This window comes from Eptatretus burgeri, chromosome 12 (genome assembly GCF_056783735.1).
Source record: "Eptatretus burgeri isolate ZD-2024b chromosome 12, Ebu_testis_v1, whole genome shotgun sequence".
Taxonomy (NCBI): domain Eukaryota; kingdom Metazoa; phylum Chordata; class Myxini; order Myxiniformes; family Myxinidae; genus Eptatretus; species Eptatretus burgeri.
The window spans coordinates 53,149,834-53,171,223 of NC_140972.1; the positions used below are offsets into that span (position 1 = coordinate 53,149,834).

General features: G+C 42.7%; 1 pseudogene; it reads right to left on the minus strand.

Annotated features, from left to right (window-relative positions):
- Nucleotides 1-19,438: 19,438 nt before the first annotated feature.
- Nucleotides 19,439-19,579, minus strand: LOC147015638 (signal recognition particle RNA; annotated as a pseudogene).
- Between the last annotated feature and the right edge of the window lie 1,811 nt (nt 19,580-21,390).

The following is a 21,390-nucleotide window of genomic DNA, read 5'->3' on the forward strand; positions in this document are numbered from 1 at the left end:
TGAAATGCCGAGCAGGCTTTGAGCATCAGTATTGGTATCTTTAATGAAATCTTGACTGGGTAATTGTAAATGAAATCTTGTCTCAGAAAGATGGCTGCCCAGATAGCTGACTCAGCAAAGTTTTTAGGTTTTGATTTCTACAATGATTTTAAGCCATTGCATCCACTCCAAGTCTGGGGGTCGGCGATTCAAACATACCAAGACTCCAAAAATTGTACATGCTGCTTCCTTGCTTGACATTCAGCATTTAAAAGGATAAGAGCATGGACAATCCCCCTAGCTTGATAGCCATGGGGAGGAGGAAATTCCTCTTTCAGAAATCCCCTAAGTGCAGTGAGAAAGGGGATGCCATCATTATGACGTGCATGCTCCATAGTGCCCAGGAAAGTGACAGAACATCCCCCAAGCTTAGTCATTTTGTCTTATGCATTTGTCTGTATGTCCATGTGTGTGCGTGGCTGCTCCACTACGAACCTTATATGCTGTAAAAAATAAAGAAATAAAAATTTCTGACAGTTTTGTCATCAGCGATGTTAAGAATGCCAGATGGTGTGGCCTACAGCAGATGTGTTGCCTGCCTAACCAACCCCTTCCTCTCATGCAACAATGCCAGTCAATACCTTCCCTTCCACGACCTCAGCTCTCCCCCAACCCTTCCCTTTCACCAGTCCATTGTGGTCCAGTCTGCAGTCTCTGCTGAAGATCACTCGGTGACCAAAATGTTGGACCTAAGCTAAGTAGGGAGATAGTTTTCTTGGGTTGTGGTGACTGCTTCCATGCTGCACAGTCTGGGCACAATGGGTCTTCCAAACTACACTTGTTTCTCCATTAGATACATCATTGTTTCTAACATTTAATCAGTGATTTGCGTTTTCAAATTTGGAGCTCTTGTAGCTTCGAGTATCAAGTTTATTTGTCGTGGCAGATGATGCATTCCTCAGGCAGGTGCAATAAAACGTCTCAAGCCCTGTACTGCATGCCACCTAATATAGCCTGAGGTTCCTGTGGAGTCCAAATTCACAAATGCACTTCTTTAATCCATCAGATGCAAACGAGTTCATAGCCAAGGCCACATGAGCAAACATATCCACATCAAATCTCTCGTTTATTAAATGTGATTCATATAAAATCGTCAAGGTCCATATTCAAAATTGAGGGCACCACCACCGAGTGTAGCTTGCCAGCAGGCATGGCTCAGGTGTGACATCTGAAGATGTTGATCTGCATATCCAGTTTAATGATATGTAGTAGCATTGTTCATCGAGAAGGGAAAATAAATCAAGCTCAGAAATAAATTCAAACTGACTGCTCAGTAAAGCAAGACAACTTCTATTGGCTGTACGGCAATCCAACTCAAGAAGGTTATTCGTCAGATTGCAATCTTCAAATTTCATTACTTAAAATAATAATAATAAGAATAATAATTGTGCCTGATAATTTTTGATTGTTATTCACAATTTCTGGTAATTCAATCATTCTAAATCGTTAACTCTCTAAATTTGCCTCTTGGAAATGATGTAAGAGACTTTTTCTTCAAGTACTTGTAATATAAAAAGCAATGTTTTAAAATTCTGTCATGTTTGTCCTGTCACCAGTGTAATTCATCTATGGATGCAGAAGTTTCAAAAAATCTTGTTACACAAGCTCAATCCAAAAAAAAATTGTCACAATATTTAATCTTCACTCAGAAATTCTAACTCACCAGTCAGATGCAATACGACTCACGTGACAATCCATGTTCCATTTCCCCAATGGCAGTTTGAAATTTCATTTTCACTGCTTTTGCAATTGTCCTCATTCTTCTTCCATTGTAGATCTTCCTTCTGCTCACTGTACGATCTTCAACCTCAACCCAATCCTGAAATCAATATCTGCTGCGAATCGATGCTTGCAGCTGCAAAGCATTTTGCACTTTGTGATTGCATAGATATTTACTGCTCTGACTTACGGGTGTCTGTGGCAAGCAACGTGAAATGTAGGGCTGAGAAAGGTTAGGAGTAGCACACTCATTTGAGCTGTCTGGAGTGAATTCGATATCTGAGCTGACTATAAACTGTCACCCTGGTGCTTTGTAGGAGGAGGTGTCAGGTGACGTCAATGCATTTGCTGTTTTTTTGGATGGATCGTCAAGCTGGCTGGTGTATTCATCCATTTCGTGTGCAGACTGTGGCTGCTGGCTGCATCATGACTGGAAGCATGGCTGCGCCACTAATGCAGTTCCCCCTGTAGGCTAGAAGATGAGTGCCGAGATTCGAGTCCAGGCTGGACTGCTCAGAAGTCATTGTGCATACCTCGAGGCCATCCTGGCAAAATATGAAAGATCCCACTGAACCAACTGTTTTAAAAAGTTAACAATCTTGTGCCATTATCCTGGCCAAATTCTAATTTCCGAGCAGGTCATATGGGGAAGGGTAATGGGGTTGAGGGCACTGCATCGGCGACAGAGCTGATCCTCCAGAATTTATGTAAAACTGTAGCCTTAACTTGCGTACAAATATATGGATGTGAAGCATTTCAAGGAAGGAGATTCAAGTAGTAATGTATATTAAAGGTTTGCTTCAAACTCCTGAAACTCCAACAAGCCTCCAGTGTAATGTGAAACCACTGACTTCAGCCTTAAATTTAATTCAATTAATTGATTGAATTGCATTATTGAGGTGAACTCAAAATAATATACCTTTTATAACTGCCATCTGAATATGTATCCTGTATGTCTGGTTCTCTCGTTTTTACTCGCATTCAAAAAGTAAGATTGATTGCAATAGTGTTTGCTGATGTCTTGCTGACATATTGTATCGATCATTGAAGCTGTGGCAATACAAAAATATTGAGCTGATGATCTGTTGTCAGATGATGTTTATGTCAAGTGGATCTATTGTATCGATAATTTTGTCCATGTTTTGATAATTGCTGATGTCATGTTGATAATCTCGTATAATTTTTATACCTCCACTGATGAAGTCACCGGTGCATTATGTGTTTGGGTTGTACGTACGTAGTACTATGTACGTACATACGTCCATGCTAATTCCCCCTGTGTTCTTTGCAACTGTTGATCTCATTGACAAGAAATGTTCACCATAGGTTTAATTGCTCATGTAAATGTTCCAATGATAATTATGACGTCATAGCTCACGTGGTGTGGCAGCCATGTTGGAAAAAAAGGAAAAACTTTGGACCTCTGTATCGTTGAAACCGCTCCGTGGAAAAAAGTTGAAACTTAGCACATGTGAAATACTCCCCATGCGAAATAAGTGATTTTTTTGATGATGTCATAGGTGGCTTTCTTATGACGTCATAATTGTATGTCAAATGCTTTATCCGATCAGTATGAAAATTTTTGAGGGTCATCCGGGGCTAAGTTGTATGATGGGGGGGGGATAAATGACGTCATTGGTCATGTGCTTTGGCAGCCATATTGTTTTTAACATTAAAAACATTCAAAAATCTTCTTCTCCGAAACGGCTGAACAGATCAAAGTGAAACTATCGGTATGATCGCTGTGGTATGATCCTCTCCATGAGGAACAAAAATTTGCCGATGCTGTGCTGATTATGATAATTTTTTTATTATGATAATTTTATGATAATTATAAATTGATAATTTTTGCTGATGTATAGACTTTTTTGGATGCCATGCTGATTATCTATTATAGATAATTTTGTTGAGGCCAAGACATCTATTAATGATCATTTGGCAGATGTCTTCCAAATAATTTTTTTGAATATCTGATTACATCTTGTATAGATTATGATAATGCCAAGTGGATGTATTGAATCGACAATTTTACTGATCTATTGGAGTTAATATTGCCAAATGTATTGCTTACCTTTAAGAAGGTTCGAGAATGTGAAAGTTGGTCCCACAGGTGGGAAAAAATGAGTGCAGGTGAGCTGCGATTCTGGATTTTTGGAGTATCACCAGAAGAGGATTGATGGTGGACTATTTGCACCCGACATAAACCCTGAGGTTGGGGGGGGGGGACTAAGCATGGAAAGAACAGAGGGTACAAGATCAGAAACAAGGTGGTAGAAGACAGAGAGACAACCAACCTGTCTGAGATGCGAAAGTGATAGGCCCATAGACTCAGCTTCATCGTGAGAGATTCCAATAATCTTGAAGGCCTTGGTTTCCACGGCCTCAAGTTGAGCTAGGTGTGAGGTTATGGTGCCAGCCAAGGGGAGGCAGTATTACTCCAAGTTGTGGATGGAAGCCTCGTAGGTGGATAGGAATTCACGTGTGCGAAGGAAAAACTTTGTACAATGCAGGATGCCCAGTTGGAAACTGGCTTTGTAGGCCAACTTTGAAATGTGGTTTGCCCAAGAGAGACCGTGGCTGATGGTGAGACCCAGGAATTTAAGTCATTGAACTTCCTCAAGAGGATTGTTAAGAAAGTAGTTGGGGGTGGGTGGGTTGCAAGATGGTGTGTGTGTGTGTGTGTGTGTGTGTGAGAGAGAGAGAGAGAGAGAGAGAGAGAGAGAGAGAGAGAGAGAGAGAGAGAGAGAGAGAGAGAGAGAGAGAGAGAGAGAGAGAGAGAGAGAGAGAGAGAGAGATAGAGATAGAGATAGAGATAGAGATAGAGATAGAGATAGAGATAGAGATAGAGATAGAGATAGAGATAGAGATAGAGATAGAGATATATTGAGATTCGCCTGGATTGAATGACATATTACAAGTGTTTGACCAGCTTGTGATTTTTGTCAAGGTCTGAAGAGAGGGAAGAGGCTGCAGCCTGCCCATCTGAATGATGAGGGATGCCACATCAAAGGGTGGAGTCATCAACAAATAGATAAAGGGGATATTCCAGAGAGTCAGAGAGATTGTTTGATGAATAGTAAAAATAGGACTAGGCCCAGACAATTGCCTTGGGGCATTTCAGCCTCAACAAGGAGAAGAAATGAAAGGATTCTGTTGAGAGCCATATGTTGGTGATGAGAATGTCAGAGGTCAGCAACCCAAGACTGGAGTTGGCCATGAATGCATTTGGCAGAAAGTTTGGAGAGCAGGCAGGATGCCAGACATCATCGACAGCTCAAGAAATGTCGAGAGAGTCGTCACTGTTTTGAGGAAGCTACAACACAGACAAACAAGAGGTGGGAGCAGAAGGGAAGTCACAGCCAAAGGTACTCCTGTGGGTTGGGAGGTATAAGATCAGTACAAGAACAGTAAGAAATAGAGTTATTGATGTAAAGTGCAACTCCACTTCCAGGGCAGGGTTCAGGCCTATCAAATTGGAGGAGAAAATAGCCGGATAGAGACACTAAGGAGTTAGAGATATCCTATGGGAGGAATAATTATGTTAAACAGATGTGCAGTTTATCAGCAGTGGGCAGGATTGAGAGATCTATTAGGATGGAGCAGAAATCTCGGATGTATAAGGTACACTCAGTGAGGGACAGGGGAGGGGTATTTGGGGATGCAGGGAGGAGAGGAGGCTTTGTAGGGGCAGGGTGAGAGGGAGGCTGTGAGGGCAAAGGCTTGAGTGGGTGGGGAACAGGGGAAGGTTTGAGAGTGTGGGGTGAAGGGGGAAGTGGAAAGAGAGGAGATGAAGTGGAGGGATTCTTATTCCAAATTCCAAAATGGAGATAAAGATCATGGGATGGGAAGTAAGAATTTTTGTTGAAGGCATGGATAAAGGTGGTGGTGTCGGTGCGGGAGGAGGGCCGGTGTATCAAATGCCTACATGAAAGACAGTTTTGTAAAATGATCTTTGAAGAAGCGGAATAGAATGTGGTGTAGAAAAAGAACACGTAGGATACTCCTGACGGAGAAATAATGAAAGTGAAGCATTTTAAAAAGTTTTAAAATGCTTTAAAGGAAAAAGTAAGAGGCGTTTATATTCAATGAAGATTCAGTTTGGAGATACAGGTATCCCCCGCTTAATGAAGGGGTTAAGTGCCTTTATAACCCTTAGTTATGCTGGAGCTCATTTTTCATCATTTTGTTTGGGAAAATTACACCCTCGTTTCCCAACCATAATGTTTCGGTCTAAAAAGCAAAGCCATATGCTTGGTATAATGATGGTTTTAGATGCAAGTGACTTAATAATATTATTATTTACCCAATAATAGACAGTAACATAATAATAAAGTTAATTTAGTCGTAACACTTACCAAAACAATCTTGACTCCAAGTTTCCAGACAGAAGGCCAAGGCAGAAGGTGGTGGAGGAGATGGTTATTTTTAACCCTTTCATTCAGAATAGTTAATTGTTCACAAGCCTTCTGAAAAATTAATCATCCCAATAAAAAGTAAATTGGAGGAAAAGCTATCATACTGATTACCAGGAAGTGACATTGCACAATCACCATGACATTGTGACGGCTCCTTCGTTGCAGCGAATGAAGACCTTCGTTGAGCAATGAAAAGCATGAAATGAAACCATTTGTTGCAGTAAACCTTCACTCTGCAAACTTTCGTAAAGCGGGGCATACCTGCATTGAGAAAAGGGAGAAAAAAAAAGAGAATGGCATATTTGAAGTCCAGGCAGAAGGAAATTCAAGTATAATGAGGTCATTACTGTCAGGTCAGGCCAGATCAGATATGTGACTTGCTGCAGAAACAATGTTTCCTGTATAGTCTGTGAGCATCAGCTGTGGCTGTATGGACATGTGGCTCATTTCCCTGATGCTGATCCTGCTTAGGAGATTCTCTCAGCAAGGGAGCCTCATGAGTGGAGGAGGCCAATGGGCTGACCACGTGCCTTGTGGTTATAGCAAGTTGATTGGCATCTCAAAGAGATGGGGATGGGCCAGGCATACGCCTGGGGGATGACCAGACGGATGCCACTGGGGTACCGGTGGAAAGTGGACGCAGCGACGTGTTGCTCTGGCGCATGCTCCCACACCTGACCTGAGATCATTGAATTTGTTTGTTTTTTTTCAAAGCAAGGATGGGAAATAGGATAATGTTGAGGAGGAAGAAATAAAATATTTAGGAAGGAAGAAGAAAAACAATGAACATAGAGACAAAAGGGACACATAATTTTCACATGAGCTATTCGAGCAGCAGCTAAAGTAGGCCTTGAACAACACTAATTTGACAAATACAGCACTGTAATGTCCGATTTAACATGGAAAATTGGACACAAACACAAACATCAGCACAGGGACGAAGATGTAACAGAAAAATGCAACAAATCTGGTTCAGAAACATTCGCTGTGAGGTTGAAGCGGAAACTGCAAATTCGACAAACACATGGAAAAATCCCCGAACTGGAAGATATATTGTATTCATGATTGATAAATACCATTCTGATAATCCATTATATAAATATCTTGCTGATGATTTTGCTATTGCTACGCTTATGTTCATTGTTAAGATTATAATCTTTATATAATCTCTAATAATATAAAGATATAATAATTATTATACTGATGCTCTGTCGATTTGAAAATATTAATAAAGCTGTGCTGATGCTGAATTATTGTAACAAATTTTGCTGATGGCATGCTTATATGATATTATCACGATAATTATGTTGATTCAATGCTTATAGATTTTGATTGTGGCCTGATGCCATGCTTATATATTGTACGGTATAGACAATTTTGCTGATGCAAAGTTATTTTTTATTTTATTATTTCGCTGATGCCATGGTGATAATCTATTATATCTAATTTTATTGAGATAATTTTGCCTTCGTAATTGTAATGAGTAGATACTTTCGTCGATGCTTCATTGTATCGATATTTTTGCTGATGCTATGCTGTTGTTGTATGGAAAATTCTGCTGATGCTGTTGGTTGGATAATTATGTTGATGTAATGATTGTCCCTATTGATGCCACCATGCTGATTGCATCGACAATTTTGCTGCTGAATGTTTTTTGTTTTTTTTTGCTGATGACCGACCAATGATCTTTGGAAGATTTCTGATGCCATGCAGATTCATTGCATGGATTATTATGCTAATTATCGATTGTTAACTTTTGCTGATAGATAATCCAATGCTCATGTGTTATATCGACATTATTTGCTGATTTGCTTTTGGCAGAAACAAAAGATCAAACAGCAAAAATTTATTGTAAAGATAGTTTTGTTGATCGATTGTAGACAAGCTTGGTGACTTATTGTATTGGTAATTATGCTGTTGCAATGCTAATCTTAATTGTACAGATAATTTTGCTGATGCTGTATCTTATCAATAGTATAAATAAAGCTGTGCTGACTATCTGATTTTGCTGATTGCATGCTTAAGTTCTATTTTCATAATTATGGTGATCCAATGCTTATGGATCATTGCCTTATGCAGGCTGGCATAATTTTTGTTGCCATCCTTATCCATAGTAAAGACAATTTTGCAGATGCATATATTTTTATTTAATACTGCCCTGCTTTTGATCTTGTAATTGACTCCTGTCTGTCTGTCCATTATGCTATCTCCTCTTAACTAAACGGTTGTGCAGAAACTCACCAAACCTAGTAGTTATGATCATCACATGGCAAGAAGAAGCGAGAGCAGTATCATTTTTGGCTCCGCCTCCCTCGAGCCCTGGGGTGGGTTCAAAAGGTCAAATACCAAAAAATGTAACTTCGGACACATATTTAAAAAAGAAATTCATGAAACTTTGTATGTACAATCAACATTTTGGGAAACATGAAATATGGAACAATTTTTTTAATTTTACCTCAAATTGCCACATGCCACAAGGGGTGGGGACTTGGAGTCACAGGGGTCAAAACAGATTTTCTTTTTAACTCAAAACTTGATATTGGGTCATTCTTGGTGGAACTTTTTTCCATCTTTCAAACTTCACTTAACATCGGGATTTGTAATGGCATGCCATCGACTTTGTTTTAGTTTATTTCTGCTGATGCCATGGTGATCGATCATATCAATTTTTGATGTTATATTGAGATAGTTTTGCTAACGTCATTGTAATGAGTAGACACCTTTGTTGATGCTGGATTATAGAGATAATGTTAAGGTCATCTTGAAAAGATGAACTAATAAAATGGGTCCTGATGTCCAGGTGTCTGTCCGACCATCCCCAAACTTTTGTTTTTTTTTCTTTATTTTTGTATACCATGTGGAGGCTCGTATGACAGCTAACATGCAACGCACAGCGAGGGCGGCATGAGACAAAAGGGCGGGAGTGGGAGGACAAAACATTGGGGAACAGAGCATATGAGTAGATCTGTGGAAGGGAGAGGGATGGGGTGGGGAACATGGGGAAAACAAGATGGATATTATAGGGACTTTCAGGAAAGGAAGCAAGGAATTTGAGGGAGCTGGGTTTGGGGTGGATGAACGGGGGTAGAAAAGATCGAGGATTTGGATGGTGGATGATAAGAGGTGGTGGTGAACAGCTGTTTTGAAGGCCTGGAGGGAAAATGGGATTGAACAGAGTGAGGGAGTTATTCCAAATGTGGGGAAAAAGAGGAATGAGAGAGTGAAGGTGAGCAGTGATTCGTGATTTTGATAGTTTTACCAAAAGGGGATTGTTGGCAGACCTTGAGCGCCCTGCGGAAATATGGTGGAGACAAATCGCAGAGAGAGCAGGCAGGGCGAGACCGGAGAGGAGACAGTCGAAGACAGAAAGACCACTGACCTGCCTGAGGTGAGAGAGTGAGAGGCCCAAAGACTCAGTCTCATCGCAGGCGATGCCAATGCTCCGAAATGCCTTGGTTTCAACAGCATGAAGCCAAGAAAGGTGGGAGGCAGGAGCCCCAGCCCAGAGGGGAGAGCAGTACTCCATCAGGCTGCGGACGAAAGCTTTGTGTGTGGTCAGGAGCTCAGTTGGGCCGAGGAAGGACTTTGCACGATTGAGAATTCCCAGTGGGAAAATGTCTTTGGAGGCCAGGTTGGAAATGTGGCTTTCAAAGGAAAGATCATGGCAGATGGACTTCTTCCTTGGCAGATGGCAGATCATGGCAGATGGAAGCTTGAAAGAAAGGAATTCTTCCAGAGGATTGTTGAGAAAGTAGTTTAGGGGTGGGGGGGGGGGTTCCAATCACTCCATTTGGAGAGACATAGTGAGAGTGTGAGATTTGTCTGGATTGAAAGACATGTTCCACGTGTTGGACCAGATTGCGATTTTACCCAGATCTGCAGTGAGCGAAGAAGCTGCTGCTTGCCGGTCTGAGGGATGACAGATGGTATGGCAGATGGTGGAGTCATCAGCAAAGAGATAAAAAGATTTTCCAGAGAGTCGGAGAGATCATTGATGAAAAGCAGAAAAAGAACAGGGCCCAGAACGCTACATTGAGGAACTCCAGCTTGGACAGGAAGAGGGGATGAAAGAACTCCATTTAGGGCCACACGTTGACTGCGACAGGAGAGGAAGTCTGTGAGCCATGAGTAGAGATGGCCTTGGATACATAGGAAGAGAGTTTGGTGAACAGGGCAGGGTACCAGACCATGTCAAAAGCATGCTATATGAACAGGGATATGGCTCTGATTTCATGTCCGGCATTGAAGACCTCCATCCATTGCTGGGAGAGCAGAATCAGCAGTTCCAGGGTAGAATGACCTGGTCTGAAACCGGAAATTGATGATCGGATATCAAGCCATTGGAGAAGAGGAAGGATTTGATGTCTGAAGTGATGATGGACTCCATAACCTTGCTGATGATTGGGAGAAGGCTGATTGGTCTGTAATTGCACAGATATGTTTTTATACCTTTTTTGCAGGGCAGTAATGTTTGCTGATTTCCAAGGAGATGGCAGATGACCTTGAGCAAATGAGAGGGTGAATAGAACAGAGAGAGGGTGAGCAAGAGCAGAGCAGGAGGTTTTTAGGACATGTGGGCTGATGCCGTCTGGGCCAGTTGCAGAATATGAGTCGAGATTTGACAGCAAGCTCTCCACTTTGTCAGATAAAAGGACACAGAATCCAGGGACAGTTGGATGTGACGAGGTAAGGTGGATACAGAAAGCGGTGGGTTTCGGACACAAGATTTCGATGGAAACACCGAGTTTTGGCATTCAGCCTTTTCACATGCGGTATCAGCAGTGTGGCCATTTGAAGTAATGGAGGGGGAACATACACCAGAAACAGATTTGATTAGACACCATCAGGATTTGGAGGAGAGAGAGAGGTTTGAGAGTTCAGACTTGAGCTTAGAAAGATGTTATGTTCTGGCTCTCCTGAAGGTAGATACACACTTGTTCCAAGGTTTATGGAATGAACTGAGATTGTCCTCAGTTGGGTTTGCTTTTCATGAGGCAAAGGCAAGTTTTTTCAGGACAACTGCCTCGCCACAAGCTTCAGTGAACTCGGGGCGGCAGGAAGGGTAGGACAACTCAAGACGAGAGGGGATAAATCTGTGCATGAGGGAGAGCAAGTTTCTTTGAAAGAATTCCCAGGATGAGTTGATGTTGGAGAAAGTGGCGATGGGAGACCAGTCTATAAATTTGATGGCTGCTTGGAGACCCTGCCAGTCGGCTTGAGTGAAATGCCAGACTCGACGGCGGTGAGGTGGTTCTCTGATAACAGCCAGAGAGATGTCCACTTTGACAAGGACATGGTCAGAAGAACCGATTGGAGCGGATGAAGAACAGCAGATATTTTCAGGGAAATTTGACAAAATCAGATCCAGAAGAGATGGAGTCATTGTTTGAAATCTGGGTCGGGAAGTTGACCAATTGCGTCAGTCCCAATGAGTCACAGAAAGCTTTTGCTGAGGTGCCATGACAGGTGAGAGAGGTACCCACACCAAGCCAACTGGTATGATGACAATTGAAGTCACCACATCTGAGGAAGAGAGAGTTTGGATGAGAAGATAGAAGTTGGTCCATGTTTTTGGATAGTGAGGTGGAAATGGAGTCATCACTGTTTGTTGGATGGTAAAGTACACATATAAACATGAGGTCGAAGTGGAGGGGAAGCCGTAACCAGAGGTATTCCTGGGGGTGTTGGGGAGTGAGGGCAGTGTATCCGGAGTGAGGAATAGAGTCTTTGATGAAGAGAGCAACTCCTCTCCAGGATGAGGCTCAGGTCTGTCATACCGGAGCAGGGAGTAACCAGGGAGAGATACTTGGGAGTCAGAGACGTCTTGAGGAGGAAAGTTTCTGTTCGGCAGATTATTTCTGGTTTGTCAGTGGCAACCTGCATGGAAAGATCTCTACGGTTTGAGCGAAGACCCCGGATATTTGAGGTCCACACTGTTAATGAAGAGGGAGGCTTTGGGTGCAGGGGATGGGAGGAGAGGGGGAGGGGGAGGGTAGTACAAGGGAGGAGGTGGGGAGGTAAGGAAAGTTGAAAGAGTGTGGGGGATTGTAGAATAGCTTGGGGAGAGGGCTGGATGAGGAGGAGAGAGGGCTTGGTGGTGCTGTGGGAGAAGGGGGAGGGGCAAGAGAGTGGGCAGAAGGCAGTTTTGGATTTTGCTTTTTGCTATTTTTGGTACTCCTTCCTCATCACCTGGCTGATTGGTCTGAAACTTGACACATTAATGCAAGACAGTTGCCCACACAATCGTTTGGGCTTCAATTTTTCGATTTTGGATCAGGAGGGCTCCCGGGGAGGCAGGCGGGGGGGGGGGTCCCCCAAAATCGACTCCATTCTTACGCCTGCAACATTGTCCAGATTTTGGATTCAGCAGAGGTCTGAACTGCAACCTCAAGAAATGACCGTCAGCTCACTTGCAGATATTTATTAACCTCCGCCATCGAAGATCGGAGGTTACTGTTTTCACCCCTTTCTGTTTGTTTGTTTGTTTGTTTGTGAACAGTATTACGGAAAAAACTCCTCAGCAGATTTCGACAAAACTTGGTGGGGGGATTAGGTATGGTCCAAGGATCATGCCATTAGATTTTGGACTTGGTCCAAAATCCAATATGGCCGCTATGGCGGCCATTTTGAAAAAATATTATAATTTTTTTTTTGCATTTCTACATGTTTTAAGTGATTTCCAACCCCCCCCCCCAAAAAAAAAAAATTGTTAGAGAGAAAAAAAAAATTTGCAACTTTTGTTCAACAAAATTTCGATTTTTTTTGCATTTCTACATGTTTTAAGTGATTTCCAACAAAAAACATGCCATAATTATAATTGCGGCTGATTTTGGAACTTCAGGTGGATAGACCCACGTAAAATCAATTTCTGTCTCAAGGAATCTAGTTATGACGAATGAATTGAGTATGTAAAAGTTAAAAATAAAAAGGAAAGTTGCAAACTATAACTCTGTGAGCACTGTTGACGTCAAATTGAATGAATAGGATATCAGGTTCACTTGAGTGACCTCGCAGTATTGGCGGCGGAGGTTTTGCACTCTACCGAGTGCTCCCCCTCTAGTTACTGATGCTATGCTGTTGTGTTGTATGGAAAAATTTGCTGATGCTCTGTATAAATAATTATGCTGATGTATGGATTGCCTTTGATGATGCCATGCTAATTATCCAAGCTATAATTCATGAACCAGAGTTTGTGTGTTTGATTGTCGAACTACTCTTCCTACAGTTCTGAACTAATTCCATCCAGACTTGCTACAGAGGATCAGCATGACCCCTGAAATAAGAGCGAGAGATGAACCTTCAGAGTTTAGGCTTTATTCCATTTGATTGGAGCCGCTTCTGTGGACACACCAGGAAATACAGGTTCAGCTAGGAGTACATAAGCAGAAACGTATACATGTGCAGTTAACCATTGCAGACTAATCCGCGTAAGCACGGAGTTCGATATAATCTCCATTCTCACCAGTCAATGAGCACCTTCAGTTAACGAGCATCAAGTGGACAGCCGATGTCAATAGCAATGCCCCGGGGACAATCCACTCGTGCCGCAGAGACCTCCCCTTATACGCGAGACGCACAACATGTGATCCCGCGTCATGTCCCTCGATTCACGTTAATTCACCACATTCTCCTCACCTTTAAATGTAACTAGGGGCCCATCTTACACACCATGATTGCTTTAGCACTATAGGAGTATACATTTCAAGCAACGCGGACTAATTGATCTACAGAAGCATACATGCCAAGCAGTGATTATTTTGAGTTGTAGGAGCATGGAAATGAGCATCGATATATGATATAATGGGCATATAGGAGCATGAGCAGCGAGAATGCCGATAATCCCCTTTACAGATTGAGTCGTCGAGGGGCCTTATTCGTACGACCTCTCCGGGAGTAAACGGCAGTTTCACTTGAGGGAGACTCCCGATCCTCTTGGTGAGCCTCGACTTGTGCCGGGATGACTCCTCGATCGCTCTCGGGGGGGAACACGGCAGCCCCGTCGCCTGGCGGAGTTCCTGGGGGGAAATGTCAGAAGGAGGAGAGCCAGGAGGTGGTGTACCGGCGGGAGGAGACCGGCGGGAGCCAGATGGCGAACCGACACAGTGGTCTCCCTGCCATCCGGGAGCCTGACATGAGCATACTCTGGATTAGTGTCAATGAGTTCGACCCCCTCCACCAGCGGTTCATACTTGCTTTGTCGTACCGGGCGTTTCATGAACACTGTACCGGGGTGGGTCAGCCAGTTGGGCACCGTTTGACTGTCAACATAACGTCGTTGGTGAGTAAACATACGTTCGTGAGGAGTGGCATTTGTGGACGTGCAGAGCAAAGAGCGTATGGAATTCATTGCGTCAGGAAGAGCAACCTCCCATCGCTCGGGGCCCAGTCCTCTCGATTTCAGCGCCAGAGTTATGGCTTTCCAAATAACTCCATTATACCTTTCCACCTGCCCGTTTCCCTGTGGGTTGTAACCCGTCGTTCGACTAGTTGCTATGCCGTGCTCTAATAGGAATTGTTTTAGCCCGGCCGACATGAAACACGGCCCTCTGTCTGAATGTATGTACGAAGGTCTCCCAAACATAGCGAAGACGTCAGAGAGACATTTTACGACAGTGCCCGAGGTCATATCCGAGCACGGAAACGCGAAAGGGAACCTTGAATATTCATCAACAACGGTGAATATGTATCTGTTGTCTGTCTCCGGTGGGCAGGGGCCCTTTGAAGTCGATGTTTAGTCTCTCGAAGGGGGAAGTAGCCTTGATCAGTCTGCCAGATGCCGCGCCAAAGAATCTGGGTTTTAGTTCAGCACAAACAGGGCATGAAGCATTCATTTGTTTAATATCTTCAACAGAATAGGGAAGATTTTGTCTGCACGTACGAAATGTGCCATCCTGGTTACCCCTGGGTGGCACAGAGACACATGGAGGTCTTGCAAAGCCTGACTGATTGTTGCCGAACTGTAGACCCGGGAGAAGGTATCTGCAGCAGGGTTTTCTTTCCCGGGCCGGTAAACAATGTCGTACCTGTAGCAGGCTAGGTCTATCCGCCATCTCATAATTTTTTCATTCTTAATTTTCCCGTTATTTTTCCCATCAAACATGAAAGCCACGGATCGTTGGTCCGTAACGAGCGTGAAGTGGTTTCCCAGTAAATAATGTCTCCATTTACGCAGCGCTTCGACGATGGCGTACGCCTCCTTCTCTATTGCCGAGTGTCTCTGCTCGCTTCTAGAGAGAGTTCTCGAGAAGAAAGCGACCGACCGCCCAGACTGATTAAGTGTTGCAGCTATGGCGTGATTTGAAGCGTCGGTCTCCACCACGAAGGGCACCGAGCTGTCGATCGATAAAACCACGGACTTACTGATATCATCCTTGAGATCGTGGAAAGCTTTCACGACAGCGGCATCTGGTGGAAAGTTTTTGCAATGCACTAGGGGATATATTTTCTCTGGAGTATTGCGAAATCCATCTTGCATAGTAAGCGAACATCCCGATCACCCGGCGCATTGTCTGCAAGTCCTGAGGTGGTGGAAGCTCACGGAGCGGGCGCAATCGCTCAGGGATCAGGCTTAATTGTGCCGTTGGCTATCGTGTAGCCGAGAAGGTCAATTGACCTTGCCGAGAATACGCATTTCTCGTAGTTGAGAGTCAGATTATATTTTCCAGCAATGCTGAAGAATCTGTCCAGATTCCTATCATGTTCCCTCTGATCCCTACCGCACACTGTGACATTATCCACGTAAACAAAAGTGTCTTCGAGGTTTTCATCTGAGATGATGTCGTCCATAACCCGTTGGAAGAAAGCTACTCCATTCGTGACACCGAATGGTATCCTTCTGAACTGGTAGAGGCGCCGCCCTGCCTGGAATGCAGTGTACGGTTTGTCTTCCTCTCGGATGGGAATTTGATGATAGGCGCTTCGCAAGTCGATGGTACTGAATACCTTATAATTGGCCACGCGTTCGACCATCTCATCTATGCGCGGCAGGGGGTAGGCGTCGAGTTGGGTGAAGCGATTGACCGTTTGGGAATAATCGACAACCATCCGTCTCTTATGGTTCTGACTGCTGGTCACTAACACCTGTGCGCGCCATGGCGAATCGCTCGGTTCTATAATTCCCTCCTCCAGTAATCGCTTGGTTTCTGAAGTGATGAAATTCATGTCAGCAGTGGTATATCGCCGCGATTTGATCGCTATCGGTTTGCAGACCGGCGACAAGTTAGCGAACAGCTGGGGGGATGTTTTTGTGTCGGGATGTTTTTATATTTTCCGGTGGTCTTGAGGGAAGGAGAGGGGGCGACGCAAATTCTCTATGTAAATGTGTATCGTGTAGCGCCGCCTTCAGTTGTGGGAGGGTATTACAAGTCTCCACCATTTACAGTTAAGTGTTCCTGTCCCCACGTTTTCCAGGGCTGTGAGGTATTTTGAATTATAAGCAGTAGGTATGTTTTTGCTTCATACATGTAACCTGGGTTATTATTTTTGCCTATGCAGAGCTGTCAGATACCTACCTATACACCACAAAAATCAAGGTATGCGTCAGAAGAATATGTTGCATGCTTGGAACACGATTGCCCGAAGGGCGGGTACTCTGTGAGTAAAGACAATTTTGCCAATTAATTTTATTAATTTATTCTTGCTGATGTCCTCTTATATTGATTTTATTGATGCCATGTCAATGATCTTTTGAAGATAATTTTTGTTGCCATGCAGATTCATTGTGTGGATTATTATTCTGATTCATATTTTATTTTTAAAAAAAAATTGTTGATACCATGTTGATGAACGATTTGAACGATAATTTCCCTGATGCCTGTGTGCTAATCTAATGTATCTATAGTTTTGTTGATCTCATGTATTGATTTGCAAATTCATATGATGATGCTCAGATCAGGCTGAAGCCATGGTCCTGTCTATTGTTTTTGCTGATGCTACATTAATGATCTAATATTTTGATAATTTTACTGTTGTTCTACAGATGAAATGGAAAGATTACTTTGCTAATGAACTATTATCAAGATAATTTGCACCATGCTGCATTCTTTTGTTACAATTCTGTCCATATTGATCCTTTTGAGGGTATTTTTGCTGGGACAGTATTATTGTATGGACAATTTGCTGATGTATGGAATATTTTTTTGCTGACGTCATGCTGATGATAGATTGTGTAGATTATTTTGCTAATACCCTGCTGGTCATTTTATTTTTTTATAAATATCACTGAGTCCATGTTGAATTTGTGTTCATAGTTTTAGTTGTTTTTCTCTTGATGGTTTTTGTTGAACATATTTCATCAAGCATGTTGCTGTATAAATGTTCTTCTGAATCTCTGTGGAGGTATTTTTCACTGATGCCAAGCAGATAGGTACCAGTGGGAAGCAATCCCATGATTCAATTTTTTTGCATAATTGATGACCATACGCGGATTATATTCTGTCTGGTGGGGGAGATTATTTTTGTGTCGACAAAGAGGAAAACTGGAGTCAAATTAGTCATCATGTCATCATTAGTCATTTCTAAAATGTGAAATTTTTGATGCAAAGAGCCCAGCCATTATTTTCCACACTCAGCATCTTAATGATTGAATATGGCAGAAGAGATTATGCCTGCATTTTGTTGAGAAACCTTCATGGATGAACAGAAAAGACTTGAGAGCATAATCACAAAATGCAAAGCTGTTTCTTTGAGCTGAAGGCAAATGTAGTCAATGTGATTTGTTAGATATCAAAATATTAATTACCCAGTTAGTTTTAGTAATACTGGTTTTATCCTTCCATTTCAAAATGCTTGCAAAATTTTTTCCCCCATTTGTTGGACTTCCATGTACAATGGTGAGTGTCGGTAAATTTTATGTAGGCAACTTATGGAGTTGTCTGCATTGAAAACTAATCTGAGAATGAGAAGAGGCCACCAACTTGCCCACTGAATATTATATACAGCCCTAGCTGCACCTGAAAAATTAAATCCACATCCTCCAGCAATGACAACACAATCCTTATTATTGCTTTTTAAAGGGGAAATAGAGGCTTGTAGAAAAGCAAGGCAATGGAGAATGAAAAGCGGTGCAGTAAGAAACAGGCACAAATGAGATTACATGTGAGTGTGTAGATGAGAGGAAACTTAAGGCATTATCTTATAGGTGTGACAACCGTCATTGGCATCTCCAATATCCAGCAATTGGTCCAGAGGATAACATCATGGGAAATCAGAAAACGCTGGGACAACCCTGCAGCTGTCACTCAGAGTGATGGCACATCTTGAATGGTTATGTCAACTTGTGCAGATGCTCAAATATCGCATTCAACAGAAGTGCCACTTTGGTTGGCTCATGAAACCAGAACCAAGAGTGGGGCCACGAGAGAGAGAGAGAGAGAGAGAGAGAGAGAGAGAGAGAGAGAGAGAGAGAGAGAGAGAGAGAGAGAGAGAGAGAGAGAGAGAGAGAGAGAGAGAGAGAGAGAGAGAGAGAGAGAGAGATAGAGATAGAGATAGAGATAGAGATAGAGATAGAGATAGAGATAGAGATAGAGATAGAGATAGAGATAGAGATAGAGATAGAGATAGAGATAGAGATAGAGATAGAGATAGAGATATATATATATATATATATATATATATATATATATATATATATATATATCATCAGATTTTACCTGTAGGATATAAAAGTCACTGAAGAGAAGAAGTTTAAACTGGCCACCACCTCCTGACATGGGGGAGGGGGGAGGGGTGGTGTGGTGTGGTGGCATACCATATACCAAGAAGGCCTGGAGGAGGGAGTAACAAGCAGACAACTGAAACACGCAGCACCAGCCGCCAGGTTATCTGGATGAATGTAGAAGAGAAAGTGATGGAAAGAGGCACAAGTATACAGCAGAATGGGAGAAAGCTGTCAGAGCAGCATGGGACAGAGATATGCGAAGTTTGCCACAGATCGTTCCACAGCTAAGGCGATCTTGCCGTGGATATAAGAAGCCCAAAACAAAGCAGTGAGTTGGAAAATTGGTTCTTGCTATCCCCTATTTGAGGTGTTGCATAGCTGTTGGCAGCAGCTAAGAAGATATGTGTGTATGTGCTGAAGATGCAAGTGGTGTGCTGAACCTACGCCACTTATATTGTATTGTTGTTGTTGTTGTTCGTCTTTCGGCTGCTCCCGTTAGGGGTCGCCACAGCGGATCATCCGTTATGATCCGCATACTGATTTGGCACAGGTTTTACGTCGGATGCCCTGCCTGACGCAACCCTGGTCGCCTCTTACGACACAGGGATAAGGATTGGGTTTCGCCATTATTCCGGGCTGCCCTACACCCTCTCATAGCGTGGCCCAGCGCAGAGCTCCCGTCCTCAAGCGATCCTCCAACCCAAGCCTCCGAGTAGCCGGATTACAGGCGCACGCCACTACGCCTGGTGCCACTTATATTGTATTATTTCCCCTGAAATGTAATAAACTGTAAGTGGGTCATTACATAGGCTATTGATGAAAATGCAGAATAGCAGATGTAATGTAAGGGCTGACAGGATGGCCTGGAGGTATGCACACTCACCTCGAAGCTGTCTAGCCTGGGTTCAAATTCTGACCGAGCTAAAATAAACTGTCACCCTGGTGTTCCACAGGCAGGGTGATTCATCAATGTGTGCAGTCCCTAAACTTGACGTTAAATGGGAGTCCCACCTGCCAACATTCATTGGTGGATGATAGAGATCCCAGGGTGTCCTTTACAAAGAGGAAGCAAGTTGTCACCAGCAACATGGCTTTCAAAAGCCAATGCAACATGGCATGGCCAAGTTACAAATTCCTGCCATAACAGCAGAGTGTATCGCATCAGTGGCACAGCCATGCCCTCAGCCAATGATGCGACCCTGCAACCGACTGCTGCATCTATCTATAATTCCAGCAATCACTGTGTGTGTGTCTGTGACCGCTGTTTCTCGCCAACCACTGGTCCAATCTAATTGAAACTTGCCAGATATATTGCTGGGGTCTTGAGTATGTGCCTTTTCAAAGTTTGATATTAATCGGACAAGTGGTTCCCAAGTTATGGCCATTTATTTACCAAACCAATGACAGGACACGTTGCTGCGTAGGTGTGGCCGATGGGGAAAGGGCGCCCTTTAGTTACCAATGACAGGACACATTGCTGCGTAGGCGTGGCCATTGGGGAAGAGATCCTCAGCCGCGTTCCCCATTAGGGGTTACAATGTACGGACTTCTGGATAGTGATGACTTACTATATTCTAATAATTTCTCGATTTCTTATGAGCATTTATAGATAAACACAATGCCCCAATCCAGTCGTCATTTACGAGAGCGAAGGAATGGCCTGTGTGGTTGTTTGAAAGTTTTTTTTTTGCATGTATGGCCACGCACGTACTGCCACGCGAGAGTGAAGGAACGGCCTGTGTGGTTGTTGTTTCGGGCACGCGGTTTGAAAGTTTTTATTATTATTATTATTATTTTTTGCACGTATGGCCACGCACATACAGGCATGCATTAGTATGAACAAAGAAGTGATATTAGTGGGGATTATCGTCATCCTCACACTTGTTGATTAATTATTATTGATAATATTATTGAAAATAGTAATCATCTATTGCTGCAGAGAACAAAAAATGCAGATTAGAATTCCTGAACCAGCAATAATAGCGAGAGAGAATATGTTCATTAATAAAGATTTAGAATGTATTTTCAATCATATATATATATATATATATATATATATATATATATATATATATATATATATATATATATATATATATATACATACATATCTATAGATATATACATAACTGTGTCTCCTCCATAACTCCAAAACCATGAAACCAACTTGTAATTATCTGGGTGAGGTGCTCTTTGCAGTGGTTCGTATGCATGGGTGGTTGAGTTAAGAGGTGTTTTCCTCATGCTGAGTTTTCTAGTTTTCCTTGTATGCAACTCCAGGAATTGCCTCACACTCACCATAATGCAGGGAAGTCGAACAAGGTCTTCTTGGGTTGCATTTAAAAATGGAAAATGGAAAAGCATTTAAAATGGAAGGATGAAACCAGTAATTTTGAAGTCAATTAAGATTTTGATATCTGCCAAATTACACAAACTGCATTCGCCTTTCAACTGAAAGCAGCTTTGCGTTTGTGCACACATTTTGTGATTATGATAATGAGTCTTCTTTTCATCCATGACGGGTTTGCCAACAAGATGCACCAAACAATAACTTATTGT